This window comes from Diospyros lotus, chromosome 14 (genome assembly GCF_014633365.1).
Source record: "Diospyros lotus cultivar Yz01 chromosome 14, ASM1463336v1, whole genome shotgun sequence".
Taxonomy (NCBI): domain Eukaryota; kingdom Viridiplantae; phylum Streptophyta; class Magnoliopsida; order Ericales; family Ebenaceae; genus Diospyros; species Diospyros lotus.
Window position 1 is genome coordinate 15,816,199 of NC_068351.1, and position 18,439 is coordinate 15,834,637.

Genomic DNA, 18,439 nt, shown 5'->3' on the forward strand with positions numbered 1-18,439 from the left:
ATGTGAATTGAGGCAGATACATTGATTCAACAAACAGAGTTGATCAGTCCTTAGTTGTTAAATTTCGATGATACAAGTGAACTATCAAGAAGCTTCAACAGAACCGATGGGCCAACATTTTCAATCCGATTCATAAGGAATTAAGGACAGATCGTCACCAAGTGAGGTGTTCCTTATAACTGATTGAGGCGACTTTGAAGGACAGTAATAGAACCGATCGAAGAAGGCGCAAGGCCTGACGATCACATCTCGTTTCAACTTGCAGGCGGCACAGAGCGAGTGGTTCTCAGAGCTGGTCGAGTTGCAAGAAGCGATTGGGTAAGCTCAGCTACAGGCGACTCTCAGCTTGTGATTTGGAAATGTTGTTTGATTTTCTTTTTTTTTTAGGCGAGCAGGGTTGATGCGATGCTTGGCCTTGTAGCAAATCAGTGAAGAGAATTCCACAGAAGCTGATTCTAATTGAATTCTAGGCTACGAGTAAGGGGAAACGAAGGTTAATTTCGGCTTTGAATTTTAGTTAACTTTGGTCAAATTGGAAAGGCGAAGAAGAGCGGGTGATCCTTGGCTATTGAATTGCATTGAGGCGATTCTAATTTAGAGCCGATTAGCTCATGGAAGGGTGTGGATTCAATACGCATAGAACTCTTACTCCTTGGTCTTCGAAGTGTCTTGTTTGTGAGATGTCGACCATGGGGAGTAGTGCACACATGAAACAAGTGGAGTCTTGATTGCAGTAGATGAATGCTGTATTTTCAGTTGGATACAACATAAATCATGAGGAATTTGGCCAAAAGCATCAGACATGGGAAAAGAAATTAGATAATCAGATCAACAGAATGCACGAGGAGATAGGCAGTGTTATACGCGAGGAGATACAGAATTTTTGGATGATGTTGTCTAAGAGGTATCAGGTCAGCATTCCCGCTGAATTCTTCGATAAATCAAGAAGAAATGTTTTAGATGATTAGTGCGGAAGTTCTAACCAAGAGGAGTTCCTTAAAATGGAGCAGTCGAATGAGAAGTTAAGATGGCAAAAAATTGATTCACTGCTGACCTCCGATTTTGAGTAGAAGAAGTATTATGATTTAGGCAGAATTGACGAGGAGGGTGACTGTAACGACAGTGTTGGCAGCAACAATAGTAATTTCGAAGGTTTGATCTAGGATGTTTGAGCAAAAGGAGAAATAAAGGAATTCCTTGATTCCTTTGGAAAAGAATTTCGTGATGAGGATGTTCTAAATGATAATCACGGAAGTCCAAAACAAGAGATGATTGATGCAGTCAATCAGAGGACAAGAATTACAGGAGGCAACAAGGAATTTCTGGAATTGGAGAGAAATTCTGCTACAGTGATTGAGAAGTTAGAAGAAGAAATAATACCTTAAGATGCAACTACTGAAAGGCTAGAAGAGGAAAGTGGGGGAGTATTTGATGAAGTGACGGAGGAAGTCAAGGCCAACACGTTACCCCTGGTGGCTAGTGCATGGGCTGAAGGATTGGGTGGTGTCCTGGATCAAAATTTTGTGAGAAATGGAATTGATATTGGATTTCTTAGGGACACTGTTCCATTGCCTTGGTGGTTTTCTTTTTCATTTTTAGATCTCTTGGTTATACTTTAGAGTTGTTGATTTGTGAACTAAAGGCAAAATTTTATAATTCATGAACATGAAAATTGACTGCATTGTATTTCTTTAAAGTACATGGGCCACAACTATTTATGTATTGTGTTCTCAAATGAGTCATTTGTCTACCCTTGTTCCTTTCTTCTCAACAATACTAATTTTGCTTAAACTACCATTAAGTTGCAGAGCCTTTATGCTACTAAATCTATTTCTCCCATTAAATGCTTTAGATCTTTGTTCTTGTTGCTTTTGGCACTGTTAAGTCTCGGATCTAAGACTTTTACAATTCTGGAAAGAATTGTAGCCGTAGGGATTTGAATTGAAGGGGAGAGAGAATTTGAAAGCAGGAGGGAGAATTGAGAGAGAGAAAAGGAGGGAAATAATTATGTCTTATCACATTTCATAATTCCCATCCTCATACATCAGCCTCTTTTATAGGTAGTCTTTTGGTTATAACCAAGAATGTACAAGTGGTTACAGTGCTAGCTACTTGAGTACTATTGCCCTTTATTGGTTGGTTTAAGCTAATTACAAGTGAACAGATTTTGTTCTAAGGGTATAACACCCGAGAACTTCAACTAAGTTTATAGAACTCAAACTTGTTAATTGATTCAATGAATAGACATCTATTTATACAAGTTCTAAGCTATCTAGTCCTAATATTTAGGAGATAATATACAACAATAAGATAAACTATAACAGAACTTAAGCAATAAACAATAAAAGATACCAATCAAATCTACTCCTATTATTTCTAGGAGTTTCAATCTTCAAACTTTCTGCTTATCTTTCCAGCACTTTTGCAGTCTTCTTTATCTCTTTGTAACACTCCTATTTCACTTAGGACTCTCCAACACCCCCCCTCAAGCTAAGGAATAGATATCTCTCATTCCTAGCTTGTTAATGAGAGTCTCAAAACTTGATCTTGTCATGGATTTGGTGAGCACATCCGCTTCCTGTTCTGCTGTAGGAATATATGTCAATTTGATGTCTCCTTCTTCAATTTCCCATTGGATGAAACTTCGGTCAATCCTGACATGTTTCATTCTATCATGTTGTACTGGATTGTTAACAATACATATAGCTAATTTACTATCATTGTAAAGCTTTGTTGGCTTTGTTAGAGGTAGTTGTAGATCCTCCATTAATCTTACTAACCAAATTAGCTCACAAATTCCTTGGACAATGGCCCTGAATTCTGCCTCAGCACTGCTTCTTGCCACTACAGATTGTTTTTTGCTTCTCCATGTGACTAGGTTGCCCCACAATTTTGTGCAAAAACCTGATGTAGACTAGCTGTCCATCACTGATCCTGCCTAATCTGCATCAAAATATCCTTCAGCCCCCCTTTCATTACTCTTTTGAAACAATAATCCCTTACCTGGTGTTCCTTTCAAGTACCTCAAAATGTGGTATACAGCTGCCATATGTTGTTGTGTTGGAACATGCATAAATTGGCTTATGATGCTCACAGAATAAGCTATGTCTGGATGAGTTAAAGACAAATAGATTAGTCTTCCAACTAGTCTTTGATACCTTTCCTTATCCACTTGAGGATCATTATCTTTTTTCACATATTTCCAATTTCTTTCTAGGGGAGTGTATCTTGGTTTGCATCCATCATTCCTGTATCTCTTAGAAGATCAAGAGTATATTTTCTTTGAGATATTATCATACCTTCTTTACTCCTTGCAATTTCCATCCCCAAAAAATACTTCATTGTTCCCAAGTCTTTTAGCACAAATTCTGCCTTTAGCTTCTGTTTTAGGGCTGCAATTTCTTGAACATCATCTCCTGTAACAATTATATCATCTACATACACAATCAAAATGCATCTTTTTCCATTGGTATGTTTAATAAATAAAGTGTGGTCAGCCTTCCCTTGTGGGTAACGGAATTGAGTCAAAGTAGAGCTGAATTTCTTAAATCATGCTCTAGGAGATTGCTTTAAACCATAAAGAGATTTATGAAGCTTACATACCTTGCCAATCCTCTCTTCTTTCTCAAACCCGGGTGGAATTTTCATATACACTTCTTCTTCTAATTCTCCATTTAGAAATGCATTCTTGATATCAAATTGAAATAGCTTCCAATCTAAATTCACAGCAATAGACAATAATATTCTAATGGAGTTTAATTTAGCAACTGGAGCAAAGGTTTCTTCATAATCTATTCCATAGGTTTGAGAGTAACCTTGGGCAACAAGCCTCGCCTTATATCTGTCCACACTTCCATCTGAGTTGTATTTAACTGTAAAAACCCATTTGCAGCTAATGATCTTCTTATTTTTCGAACTATCAACCACTTCCCATGTGTGATTGCCTTTGAGTGCCCTTATTTATTCCATCACTGCCTTCTTCCATTTAGAATCAGCTAGGGCTTCTTGGATGTTTCGAGGTATACTCACTCCATCCAAAGTAGTAATGAAGGTCCTGAATTTAGGAGATAACCTGGAATTTGTCAAGTAATTGGAGATTGGATGTTTCACACATGATCTGATGCCCTTTCTTATAGCAATAGGAAGATCTAACTCACTGTTAGCAGCATTATTTTCTCCCTCAGTTGTTGGACCTTCCCTCGGTTCTAACAGTTGGCTGAGTTGAGGAGCTGAACTTTTACCTCGCCTTGAATAGACTTTTATTGGTTTTTCCATGTTCAAGTCTTCTGCTATATCAATTTCCATAGGTCCAGCTGGGTTTAGAGATTCATGAGAGGGAGGAAGTCTCGGACAGTGAGGCTCCAACGAGGCTGGCTAAGGACAATTAGCAGTTGTTGTTGGATTTGAATCATTATTAGGAATGGGTTGAAGGACTGGAAATAAAATGGGCATAGGAATAGTAGGATCCCAATGGTTGTCCTTCATTTGAGGTGTGGTATTTGAGTAGTATAACTCATTCTCCACAAAGGTTACATCACATGAGATAATAATTTTTTGTGATGTTGGACAAAAGCACTTATAACCCTTTTGAGTAGGAGGATACCCAATGAATATACACTTTAAGGCTCTTGGTTCAAGTTTATGATGATTTGGACTGGTTTGGTAGACATATACTACACATCCAAATACTTTGGGAGGAAGATTGTTTAGAATCCGAATGTGAGGAAAAATAGATGTAAGGTTGTGCAAGGGGGTTTGGTATTTTAGGACTTTGGAAGGCAGCCTATTGATGAGATAAGCTGCTATTAAGATTGCCTCCTCCCAATATCTATTTGGAACGGAACTTGTGAACATAAGAGATCTAGCCATTTCAAGTAGGGGTCGATTTTTTCTTTCAGCTATTCTATTTTGTTGAGGGGTGTAAGGACAAGTACTTTGGTGAAAGATCCCATTGGTAGTTAGATTTTGGGTGAATGGATAAGAAAAGAATTCTCGGCCATTGTCAGTCCTAAGAATGCAAATAGAGGACTGAAAAAACATTCAAAATGAGTTTATGGAAAATCTGAAAAATAGCACATGCCTCAGATTTTTCTTTCATTAGGTATACCCAGCATAATCTTGTATGGTCATCAATGAATGTTATGAACCATCTTGCACCATTTAAGTTTGGAATTCTAGCTGGGCCCCATATATCACTATGAATCAAATGGAATGGTTTTGATGGAGTATATGGATTTGGTTGACAAGTGCTATGAGTTTGTTTGGGAAGAATGCAATGATCACACTTGAGTACCAACTTTTCTTTATTGATAAATAAATTGGGGTACAAGCGTTTCAAATATGGAAAACTAGGATGACCAAGACGTCTATGCCATAATAAAATTTTAGAATCTAAGCTAGCTGTAAGAGAAAACCTATGTGGAACTTGACTAGGAGAATTCTTGTTATTGGAAAGCCAATAAAGTCCATCCCTCTCCTCAGCACTGCCAATTGTCTTTCCCGAGAGTCGGTCCTGAAAAACACAATATGAAGGAAAAAATGTCACAATGCAATCCAAGTCTTTTGTTAATTTGCTCACTGATAACAGACTATATTCTAAGTTTGGCACATATAACACTGATTTGAGCAATAAATAAGCCACATAAACACTTCCCTTTCCTTTTACCAATGATTGTGTTCCATCAGCCATCAAAATATTTAGCCCATTTTCTTCAATCTGAAAGATATCAAGTGTGGCAGTAAATCCGGTCATATGATCGGATGCTCCGGTATCTACCACCCAACAATCCTTATTTATCTTTCTAGTGGTCAAAGACAAAGGCTGATTACCTTTTTGTGCCATAGATGCTGAGTGACCTAGTGCAACATCCTCCAATTCCCTTGTAATATGAGAGTTTTGTAACAACTTCTGTAGAAACTCAACCTGATCATGAGTTAGACTCATACCTGTTCTGTTTTCACTAGTAGGAGCACTTGTTGTTGCATAGGCTGATCTCTCTTTCTCCTTCTTAGGCCTAGGTTTCCAGTTTGGGGGCTTTCCATGCAACTTCCAGCAGGTACTTTTGGTGTGATAGGGTCGGTCGCAGTGCTCACACCATTGCTTCTCCTTAGAATTATCTTCCTTCTTTGTAGTAGTAAGGGCTGATCCTGAGTTATGTTTCGTTATAGATGGCAGCATTACTCTTTTTCTGCTCTCCTCTTGTCTTACCTCTGCAAACACTTCTCGAAGGGATGGTAATGGTTTAGTGCCTAGAAGTCTTCCTCTTACCTCATCCAAATCTAGATTGAGCCCTTGGAGGAAATAAAAAATTCTCTCCTTTTCCAGCATCTTGCTATGCTTTTGGCTGTCTTCTGCACACTTCTAGTTAGGATCATAAAATAGATCCATTTCTTGCCATAACTCCATTAGGTTGTTATAGTATTCTGTCACGCCGAGGCTGCCTTGCTTGGTAGTCCGAATTGCAGTTCTAACCTCGAAACATTGGGCTGTATTTTCAAGATCGGAATAGATTTTTTGAACAACCTCCCAAATTTCCTTCACCGTTTTATAGAAAAGATAGGGTCGACCTATCTTTGGCTCCATAGAGTTGATGATCCAAGCCATCAAGATTGAATTTTCTACCTCCCATCTTTGATAATCTCCTGAATCTTCTGGTGGTGCTGGAATTGCCCCGGTTAGGTAGCCATATTTTCCCTTGCCTTTTATCACCAAGGTTACGGATTGAAACCATTCTCTAAAGTTTCTCCCGTTTAACCTATGTTGGATGATTTTCAAGGTATTGCTGTCCAATGACAGGGTGTTGTGAAACACCATAGTCGCTGGAATTGAGGATTGTTGAAGAGCCAAACTATCAGATGACTCCGCTGCAATTGGAGTTGTATTCCCACGGCCTTGTAGATCCATTTGTCTTGGATCGTGAGGCTAGATAGAGCTGAGCTCTGATACCATGAACAGATTTTGTTCTAAGGGTATAACACCCGAGAACTTCAACTAAGTTTGTAGAACTCAAACTTGTTAATTGATTCAATGAATAGACATCTATTTATACAAGTTCTAAGCTATCTAGTCCTAATATTAAGGAGATAATATACAACAATAAGATAAACTATAACAGAACTTAAGCAATAAACAATAAAATATAACAATCAAATCTACTCCTATTATTTCTCCTGATTTCTAGGAGTTTCAATCTTCAAACTTTCTGCTTATCTTTCCAACACTTTTGCAGTCTTCTTTATCTCTTTGTAACACTCCTATTTCACTTAGGACTCTCCAACAACAAGCATACCCCCCTATCACCCCATTGGGGTCGTGACATTTCCCCTCCTCTTAAAATCTTTCTTGTCCCCAAGAAAGGACAAGAGACGAGCTTCCTGTGGAAATTGCCTCAATAGGTTCGGTAGGTACTCTCAGGTAGCATGGTGTCATGATCCTATGAGCAATAAAAGGGTATTATTGTAATAGAATAGAATAGTTTGTTAGGGATATTTTAGCAAGTGGTTAGAAGCACATGGGAGCATGTGCTAGGCTGTTAGAAGGCAAATATGCCTATAAAAGGTTGCTGTAATGGTTTGTTTTGTCATCCAAGAAATTAATGAATTGAAATATGTTTTTTTCCTCTTCCAAATTCTCTCCCCTTTCTTGATCTTCATCTCCCTCTTTTCTGTTCCTCTAATCCCCCTAACACTTCTTCTAATCTCTCCCTCATTCTTCCAATTTCCTCCTTAATTTCCTTCTGTTTTTGGCCGTAGCTGAATCGGATTCTTCCGATTCCCAAACTGATCATAGGTTAAGCCCTAGGATCATGACAAATGGTATCAGAGTAGTCCATCCTTGGCTGTGGTGTTGATTCGAGTTCTGACGGTGATTATCGGCGAGTTCCTACGGTGATTTGATTCTAGGCGATTTTTGGCTAAATCTCGGAATTTGATTCTGTGGCCTGAGAAGGAAATTGTGGCAGCAGGTTCGGCTTGAAGAGGAACAACACTTGCAATTCGCCACTCCTAGTATCAAAGTCGAAGGTGAGTTCGGTTGCTGAAGACGACTTTGAAGGACCGAGGGAATCCCAGGAAGTTGATTCTCAGCGGATCGATTGCCGACGGTGGTTACAACGTTCTCAGCGGATCGATTGCCGACGGTGGTTACAACGTTCAATCCAGGTAGAGTCGTTTCCATTCCGAAGCCGAGCCAGGGTCATTCGGCCATTGGACGGTGATTGGGTGTGGGTCGCGGCAGTGTAAGTCTTGATTGGTGCGAGTGTAACGATTCTTAGGCTGCTAAATTTTGATCAAATGTGAGCCTCAGTTTCGACTTGAAACTGTAAGAGGATTCGTTCGGAGAGCCGAATTCCTCTAACCAAGAATTGGGCAATCGCAATTGGGTCCAGCACGGTGAGACGAGCAAGGCCAGCAGGTTCTTGGCATTAAACGAGGTCCACGAATGGATTTGGGGGTGCAAGTGACTTGGTGTTGTGGGCAAGCAAGACCAAACAGTTCCGATCGGATCCGTTGCTTAGCTGTTCAGTTTGCTAGAGTTTGGAAATTCTTAGCGTCTGATCCACAGTCGCTACGGGTGACCCTAAAAAATTGATTCTGGAAGCAAGGTGATTCCAGTCGGGAGCGTGCGACTCAAGAGGGTGACCATAGGATCAGAGTGGAGCAGCAAGTATGGGATCGGAAGCGGAGCGACATTGAAGGTGGAATAACAGGGTGATTTGTTGTTGTTGTCCGAGTTGCTGTAGTCGAACTAGAAGGCGAGGCGAGTGAATCTCGGAGGCCAAATTGGGTTGTCGAAGGTGGGGTATAGAATCGCTATCAGAGGCGTTGCGGCAATTTCAGCAGGACAGATCGATTGGGTTGGAAATCAGATAGCGATTGTGATCATCGCGATAGGTCACAGTAGATCATCGGTGAATTCCGACTATTTCCGAACAAGACGAGCCGAGCGATCTCAGCAGTGAGCTCTTGTACAAATTTTGAAGGCGAAGAAGGTCTGGTGATTCTGATTGCGATTCTAATAATTTCTTAATGGTCAGGCTCGGATTTTGGAGGCACAATGGAGCAGCTGGATTAGGCGAGTATTGAAAGCAAAATTGGAGCTAATCTAGTTTCAGGCACTGCAGTCCATTGGCCTAGGCTTCTTGGCTGTGATTCCGCCAACTCATAGAAGCCAATTCCAAAGAAGATTTTGCTTGTTCTGTGTCAGTCGACTTCTCTTGCGCCTGATTCAGATTTGACTATTGAAGAGCAATGGAAAAGAAGTTTGAGAATGAGATCAACCAATGGGACAAGAGAGCAAGCAGTGGGGTACATGATACGAGCAAAGAATTCAGCCAAATGATACGTGAAAAGTTGCAGGAGTTTGCAATGATACTATCTAAGAAATATCATTACAGTTTTCCAGCCGAATATTTTGATGACTATTATGGAAGTTTTAACAAAGATGAGTTTCTTAAAATGGAGAAGTCGAAGGAGAAGACAAGAAGGTGGGAAACTGATTCATCATTAACTTCCAAGAATGTGCTTGGGTATTTTGAATTGGGCAGCAATATCAAGAAGGATGTTGGCAGCATCAGAGAGGATATTGGTGATGGATTACATCCTTCAAAGGGAACCTGTAATGAACAGATTGATAGGGCAGCCAATGCAGAGGGATCATTTGATATTGCTGAAAAAGAAGTCCAAATAGAGGGGAATTGCAGCCAACAAAAGGGAAAAGAAGTTCTCGATGGTGATGTTTTTGGGATTCTGCAACAAGAGCAGTCCAACTTTAAGGAAGAAGGGGAAGAGGAAGAAGAGGAGGAGGAAGAAAAAAGTGAGGAAAAGGAATTGGAGGAAGGCACTCAATTAATTGACAACCTCTCAAGCACTCTTACTAGTGCTGGGACACTCGGCCAAGTGTCAATCATTGAGAAATCGTTGGCTGGAATTGAGATTGCAGTAGCTCCTAATGTTAATGCTCACAAACAGCCTTGGTATGAGCATTCAAGGCAAGTCTACAAGTCCCCATTGCTGCATTTCGAGGCTGTTGTTGATATTTTTGCAGCAGAGCATGGCTGTGGGTTGAATGGGGGTACAATAACAGCAACTATGGTTGTAGATCTGCTCTCCTTACTTGTAGTGGATGGTAATGAAGTTTTCCTAATGAAATTCTGGGCCAATTTATACTTGGAATTAATCTTGGAAACCTAAGAATGAAGAGGAAGAGACCTAGAGGTAGAAAGAAAGAAAGGAGGATGATCTGTATAGAGAAGGTTGGAATTGGATGAAGAGCAATGGCTACTCCCGACAAGTTCTTGGGGACAAGAACTCTCTTAAAGAGGGGGGAATTGCTATGACCATATGAGCAATAAAAGGGTATTATTGTAATAGGATAAAATAGTTTGTTAAGGATATTTTAACAAGTGGTTAGAAGCACATGGGAGCATGTGCTAGGCTGTTAGAAGGCAAATATGCCTATAAAAGGTTGTTGTAATGGTTTGTTTTGTCATCCAAAAAATCAATGAATTGAAATTTGTTTTTCTCCTCTTCCAAATTCTCTCCCCTTTCTTGATCTTCATCTCCCTCTTTTTTGTTCTTCTAATCCCCCTAACATGTCTTCTAATCTCTCCCTCATTCTTCCAATTTCTTCCTTAATTTCCTTCTATTTTTGGCCATAGCTGAATCGGATTCTTCCGATTCCCAAACTGATCCTAGGTTAAGCCCTAGGATCATGACACATGGTCTGGATGTAGGTGACTCCATTGGACCAACACTTCAGTGAGTGGCAGTGTCTCCTTGGAGATAACTGTTCGGTCTACAATGGCTTTGGGTTCCACTGTTACTTCAATGTCTTCGTCTACTGTAAGGAGATGTGGGCTAACAATGGCCTTGGGTTCTACTGCTCTCTTTAACAAAGACACATGGAACACCGGGTGAGTAGGTATTCCCTCTGGCAATTGTAGCTTGTAGGCTACCTTGCCCACCTTAGCAAGTATAGGGAACGACCCAAAGTACTTAGGGCTCAACTTAGAGGCTGAAGTGGCTGAAAAGGAGTGCTTGAGGAACCTCTTGACTTTGAGGTATACCTTATCACCCACATTGAAGTCTCTTTCACTCCTTTTCCTATTAGCCACCTACTTCATTCTGTTATGGGCTTAGTCAACTCTTTCTTCAGCAATTGTAACATCTTCTAGCGTTGTTGTAGATAGTCCTCCACTGCATCTACTGTGGTGGGGGTATTCATCAGAGTTGGTAAGACATGGGCTTTATACCTGAATAGTGCCTTGAAAGGGGACTTCTTGAGAGCACTGTGGTAGCTTGTAGTGTACAACCACTGTGCCATAGATAGCCACTTGTTCCAACTCTTAGGTTTGACAAAGCACATACATTGTAAGTAAGCCCCTAAACATTGGTTTACCCTCTCCGTTTGCCCATTCATTTGAGGATGATAGGTTGTAGACATATGTAAACCCACTCTCAATCCTTCAAACAGTTCCTGCCATAAATTATTGGTGAAAATCTTATTTGTATCAAACACTATCAATTTTGGGACCCTATTTATCTTGGTTGTTGAATCCATGAATTGTCTAGCAATCTCCTGAGCTGTGTAGGGATGAGTAAGACTTACAAAGTGGGCAAATTGGGTTAAGCAGTCCACAATCATCAAAATCACGTCCTTGCCCTCTGATTTAGGAAGCCCCTCTATAAGATCCATCGATATCCCTTCCCAAGCTTGCTCAAAGATGGCAAGGGGTTGGAGTAACCCCAGGAGTGCCACATGCTCATGTTTGCATCTCTGGCAAGTAAGACAAGCCAACACCAAAGACATCACCTCTTTCTTTAGCCTCGGCCAGAAGAAAAGTTGACTCACCTTATAGTAAGTAGCCTTAATTCCCGAATGTCCCCCCAATGGGGAGTCATGGAGGGATTGCAAAATTCTCTCCTTTAACCTCTAGTCATTGCCCACCACTATCCTGCCTTTGTAATGTATCAAACTATTGGAGAGTGAATACCCTCGGTTTCCAGTTGGCTCTATATCCAATTGCCCTTGTAATTCCTTGACCCATTCTGTCTGCCCATAACTTTTTGTAATCTCCTTCACCCAATCTGGTACTATAACTGTGATTGCACTACAATAAACCTCCCTTTCTCTTCTAGAAAGTGCACCAGCCACTTTATTCTCCTTTCCTTGTCTGTAATGGATTGTGTAGTCTAATCCAAGTAGTTTGGATACCCCTTTTTTCTGTAATTGGGTGTGCACTCTTTGTTGTAACAAATACCTCAAGTGCACTCAGTCCCAAGTGTCTATGGGCTAAGGCCTGGCTAATGTATGCTAGTGGTCTCCCTTCCTGCATGAGCATTGCACCTACACCCACTTCACAAGCATCAACTTCCACTACAATTGTCTTTGAGAAGTCTGGTAGGGCAAGGACCGGGGTTCGTCTCATGGCCTCCTTTGTAAAGGCAACTTCTGCTTCTGAATTCCATTGGAATTTATCCTTCTTCAACAGCCCTGTCAGAGGTTTGCTAATAATTATGTAATAGGGGAGAAATCTTCTATAATACCCGGTCAATCCAAGAAAGCCCCTTAACTCCCTCACTGTTGTGGGTCTTGGCTATTCTGTCATGGCTAAGATTTTCTTTGGATATGTGCTAACCAAGGTAGTTAAAATCGGAATTTTACGTGGGATCGAAAAAGAGTCTATAAAATCAAATCGTAAAATCGAATTGTAAAATTGTAAAATTTTAGAGACAATTAAAAAAACCTTTTAATTTTTGTAAATATATGTTTATAATAACATAATTTTATAAAAATGAATTAATATTATTTAATAACCTAATTATTCCTTATTATAAATGAAATGCATGTACCTATTCAAAATTACTTTATTTATCAATTTCAAAAATACTAAATAATATGAAATTTTTAAATATTAAGTCCATTTATCATCATTCATCCATCCATAATCAAAATATGGTTAAAGTTATCACAAATCAAATGTTAGTTTGCATAATTTATTCAATTTTATGCAATTTTACCCCAATTCCGATTTTGCATGCAATTTGAATCGTTTGGGGGTCTCTAATGTGTAAAATCGTATGCATTGAATCGGGATTTTAACAATGGTGCTCCCCACTCTCCAGATATCACGTGTCCCAAATACTCTCCACTTCTTTCTTAGCAAATAGGCACTTGGACATTTTGATATACAATTGATTGAATTTAAGGATCTCAAAAGCTATCCCCAGGTGGGTTAGGTGTAGTTTCAGGTTCGGGCTATAGATGAGTATATCATTAAAAAATACTAGGATGAACTTTCTTAGGTAGGGTGCAAAAATTGGTTCATCAAGGCTTGAAAAGTGGCAAGGGCATTAGTAAGCCCAAAAGGCATGGGAAGGAATTCATATAGGCCCTGATGGGTACGAAAAGCTATTTTTGGAATGTCATTAGGGTGCATTCTAATATGATGTTACCTTGATCTCAAGTCTAGTTTGGAAAAGATAATGGCTCCGTGTAGTTCTTCCGACTCAAATTGCATGCAAAATCGGAATTGGGGTAAAATCGCATAAAATAGAGATTTTAATGGGTAAAATCGTATACGTTGAATTGAGATTTTAACAATAATGGTGCTCCCCCCTCTCCAGATATCACGTGCCCAAATACTTCACTTTCTTCTTAGCAAATAGGCACTTGGACATTTTGATATACAATTGATTGAATTTAAGGATCTCAAAAGCTATCCTCAGGTGGGTTAGGTGTAGTTTTAGGTTTAGGCTATAGATGAGTATGGCATCAAAAAATACTAGGATGAACTTTCTTAGGTAGGGTGCAAAAATTGGTTCATTAGGGCTTGAAAAGTGGCAGGGGCATTAGTAAGCCCAAAAGGCATGGCAAGGAATTCATATAGGCGCTAATGGGTATGAAATGAAATTTTAGGAATGTCATTAGGGTGCATTCTAATCTGATGGTACTCTAATCTCAAGTCTAGTTTGGAAAAGATAGTGGTTCTGTGTAGTTCATCCATCAGATCTTCTATCAAAGAAATTGGAAATTTGTCTTCGATGGTTAGGGTTTTTAACTAGCAGTAGTCTATACAGAACCTCCAGGTATCATCATTTTTCTTGACCAAAAGAATTGGAGAGGTAAAGGGACTTTGGCTGGGTTGTATAATAGAAGAGGCTAGCATTTGTTTGACTTGTCTTTCAATTTCAAACTTTTGTATTGGTGGATATGAGTAGGGTTGGATATTCACTGGTTCAGAGTTAGGTTTGAGGGGAATGGAGTGATCCAAGGCTCGGGTAGGAGGTAATGAGGTAGGCTCAACAAACAAATCCTTAAATTCAATCAAGAGTGAGTTGAGGGTGTCCAAATTGGTTACCTCATCGTGGGGCAATTTTGCTTCTGCCTCCTCATTCCCTACATCTCCCCCTGCTGTGCACTTTTCTTCTTCCACCTCCATAGCTTGGATGGAGAATAGTTGGGAGATCTATACTTTCCTTTTCTTCAACATTTTTTGTAACTTTTTCCCCGAGATCAGCTTACATTCCCTTGTCTCTAGGCTTCCCACCAATGTTAGCTTCTTCCCTGCAATATCAATTGTGTCCTCCAATTTATTAAAATCAAATGTTAGAGGGCTAATTGTCCTCATCCAATCAACCCCACAACACAATGTCACATCCCCCCAGCTCCAAGACCCTTAGGTCCATTGAAAATTCTTGCCCTTGCATGAGCCATTTGAAATCAACACATTTGTAATGGCTGTACATGCGATTTCCATTTGCCAATGTAACTGATAGGGGCGTTGTGGCTGTCAATTTACACTTTAGATTAGTGACAGTGGCTTCATTCAAGAAGCTATGGGTGCTGCCACTATCTATTAAAACCATCAACCTCCTCCTTCCTGATTGCCCTTTTACCTTGATGATTTTTCCCACAAGCCCTCCTTTCAATGTGAAGAAATAGCTAGGGTAAAAATAAATCTTTCACCCGTGAATAATACATCAGCTTTAGGGAGAATTTATATAGCAAAAGTCCTAAAAAAATCTCCTAAAATCTCTCTAAGATATCTCCTAAAATCTCTCATACTTTACAACAATAGATAATATATATTTAAACTAAAAATATACATGATAAATATCTAAAACATTCCTAGATTTTAGCTAACATTATCTTCCAGAACTCCTTCTTAATCTAGGAGTTTAATCCATGCCATGTATGCCACCTTTCATGCCTTGGATTCTTCCAACACTCCCTCTTAAGTTGGTGAATAGATGTCAATCATTCTCAGCTTGCTTCTAATCACTTCAAAACCTTGCTTTTGCATTGCTTTGGTCAAGATGTCTGCTTCTTGATCTTTGGTGGGAACATAAGTTAAGTTTATGTCTCCATTTTCCAGCTCCCCCTCGACAAAATGCCCTATCAATTCGAACATGTTTCATCCGATTATGCTGAACTGGATTATTTACTATACTTATAGCTGATTTACTATCGCTATAAAGTACTTTAGGTCTAGTTATAAGAATAGATAAGTCTTCCATGAACCTTTCCACCCAAATTACCTCACAAATACATTGTGCAATGGCTCTGTATTCGGCTTCAGCACTGCTACGAGAGACAACTTGTTGTTTCTTACTTCTCCATATGACCAAATTCCCCCAAAGCTTAGTGCAATACCTTGATGTAGACTTGTTATCCTCAATTGATCCAGCCCAATCTGCATCTGCAAAGTTTCTTATTCCTCTATCCTTGCTTTTGTTAAATAGCATTCCCTTCCCGGGAGTCCCGTTTAAATGCCTTAGGATATGGTAGGCAGCTTCTAAGTGTCTTTTGGTTGAGGAATGCATGAATTGACTAATTATACTCACTGCATATGCAATATCTGGATGTGTATGTGAAAGATAAATCAATTTCCCCACCAAACATTGATACCTTCCAATCTCCACTGGTTTTTCCTCATTATCTTCTTTTTTGTTTTTCCAGTTGGGTTCTAATGGAGTGCCTGTAGGCTTACACCCAAGCTTCATCTCTCCCAAGTCTTTTACCTCAAATGCCTTTTTTAGTTGTTGCTTCAATCTTTCTATCTCTTGATCATTATCTCTGGTGATGATTATATCATCTACATAGACTATTAGGATTGTTCTCTTACCCTTGCAATCTTACCCTTGCAATCAACTTTTGTGAAGAGAGTGTGATCCGCTTGCCCTTGTTTGTATCCTAGGTGGTTTAGTGTGTCACTAAACCTCTTGAACCATGCCCTAGGAGATTGCTTTAGATCGTACAATGATTTTTTCAATCTACATACCTTTCTTCTTGTGTCTTTTTTTTCAAAACCAGGGGGAATTCTCATGTAGACTTATTCTTCCAACTCACCATTCAAGACGACATTTTTTATGTCTAGTTGATGGAGTCTCCAGTCCAAATTGACTGCCAATGACAATAATACACGGATAGAATTAAGTTTGGCCACCGGTGCAAATGTTTCCTCATAGTCAAGGCCTTATGTTTGGGTAAAACCTTGAGCTACAAGCCTTGTTTTGTATCTATTTACTTTCCCATCTGAGTTGTACTTTATGGTGAACACCCATTTGCTGTCAACTGTGTGTTTTCCATATGGAAGATCCATTATTTCCCAAGTACTATTCTTTTCCAGGGCTAGCATTTCTTCCATAACTGATTTCCTCCATTTTTTCTCTTGTAGTGCACTGTAGATATCTTTAGGAATCACCTCATCATCAACATTTTTTGTGAATGCCTTGAATTTAGGAGACAACTTTGAATATCCCAAAAATTCTGAAATAGAATACTTAGGACACTTGGTGCATGATCTGACTCCTTTTCTCCAAGCAATGGGAACATCTAGATCATATTCTAGCTCATGCTCCTGCTGTACTTCACCTCTATTCTCCCTGTTAGTAATTTCAGCCTCCTTTTCCTTTGCCTTTTCTGGACTTACCCTCAGTTCAGATGACATGTGCTGCTGCTAATGTTGAGGGTCACATGGCCTTCTTGAATATACCAATAAGGGTGGTTCAGCTTGAATTTGATCACTCTTCTGGGCTCGGTCTCTCTTATGTGACCTTGATCAAATTCAGGCACAAGATTAGGATAAGCAGTAGGAAGAGAAGGAGAAGAAGCTGTATCCAAAAATAGAGAATTCCAACTGGTGGCTATTTCTAAAACATGGGCTGGTTGAGATTGAGGCTGAAAGAAAGGCTGGTTTTCAAGAAAAGAAACATCATAGGAAACAACAAATTTGTGGGTACTAGGATTGTAGCATTTGTATCCTTGTTGTGTTGGAGAGTAGCCCACAAAAATGCATTTGATGGCCTTAGGATCGAGTTTGGATGGAGTGGATGGATTTTGGTGAACAAAAACAGTACATCCAAACACACGAGGAGTGAGAGAGTTTAGAATTCTAGCATGATGAGGAAAAACATCAAGGAGAACAGCCAAAGGGGTCCTAAACTTTAGGATTTTGGAAGGTAAGCGAAGAATAAGATAGGCAGAGGTCAAAACAGCTTCCCCCCAAAATGAATTTGGAATGGAAGTAGTAAACATCATTGCTTTAGCTGTTTCAAGCAGATGACAATTCTTCCTTTCGGCAATTTCATTTTGTTGAGGGTTATAAGGATATGAGCTTTGGTGAATTATACCATTCTCAATTAAGTATGTGTTGAATTCATTAGAAAAGTATTCTCCACCATTATCAGTTCTCAAAACATGAATTGAGGATTGAAACACATTCTGCACCATATGATGAAACCTTTTGAATATAGAAAAGGCTTCAGATTTCTCTTTCATCAAAAAAACCCAACAAACCCTTGTATGGTCATCAATAAAGGTGATAAACCATCGTGTATTAGTGAGGGTTGTAGTTCGAGAAGGCCCCCAAATATCACTATGAACTAAGTGAAAAGGTGTGGAAGAAGTATAAACATGATTAGGATGAGGTATCCTGGTCCGTTTTGCAAGAATATACTGTTTACAAGAATAATTGTGAATTTTATTGCATGATAAAGAAGGATACAAGTGTTTAAGATATTCAAAACTTGGGTGTCCTAACCACTTATGCCATAATATAATGTCTGAATCTGAAACAAGAGCTAAAGAATATAAAAATCGAGTCCTAGAAGCAGCAGAATGATCATGCCTTGGTGTTTGATAGAGCCCTCCTTTTATCTTAGCACTCCCAATCATCTTCTCCGAGGATAGATCCTGAAAAACACAAAATTCTTTGGAGAATATCACATTGCAGACCCTATCAATTGTAAATATGCTTACTGATATTAAATTACACTGCATGTTTGGGACATAAAGGATTGATTTTAGTATTAATCCTCCTACCACAGCTGTTCCTTTTCCCTTTGCAAAGGATATTGTACCATCAGCTATAGTTACACTTATAGGTTTATCACATGATTCAAAATTGGACAATACATTTAAAGAACTTGTCATGTG

At 39.4% G+C, this 18,439-nt stretch overlaps 1 protein-coding gene across 6 annotated transcripts in view; it reads left to right on the top strand.

Moving 5' to 3' along the window:
• LOC127790280 (uncharacterized) overlaps positions 1 to 18,439 on the top strand; it is a 36,977-nt gene that overhangs the window by 1,858 nt on the left and 16,680 nt on the right. The window lies entirely within an intron of this gene.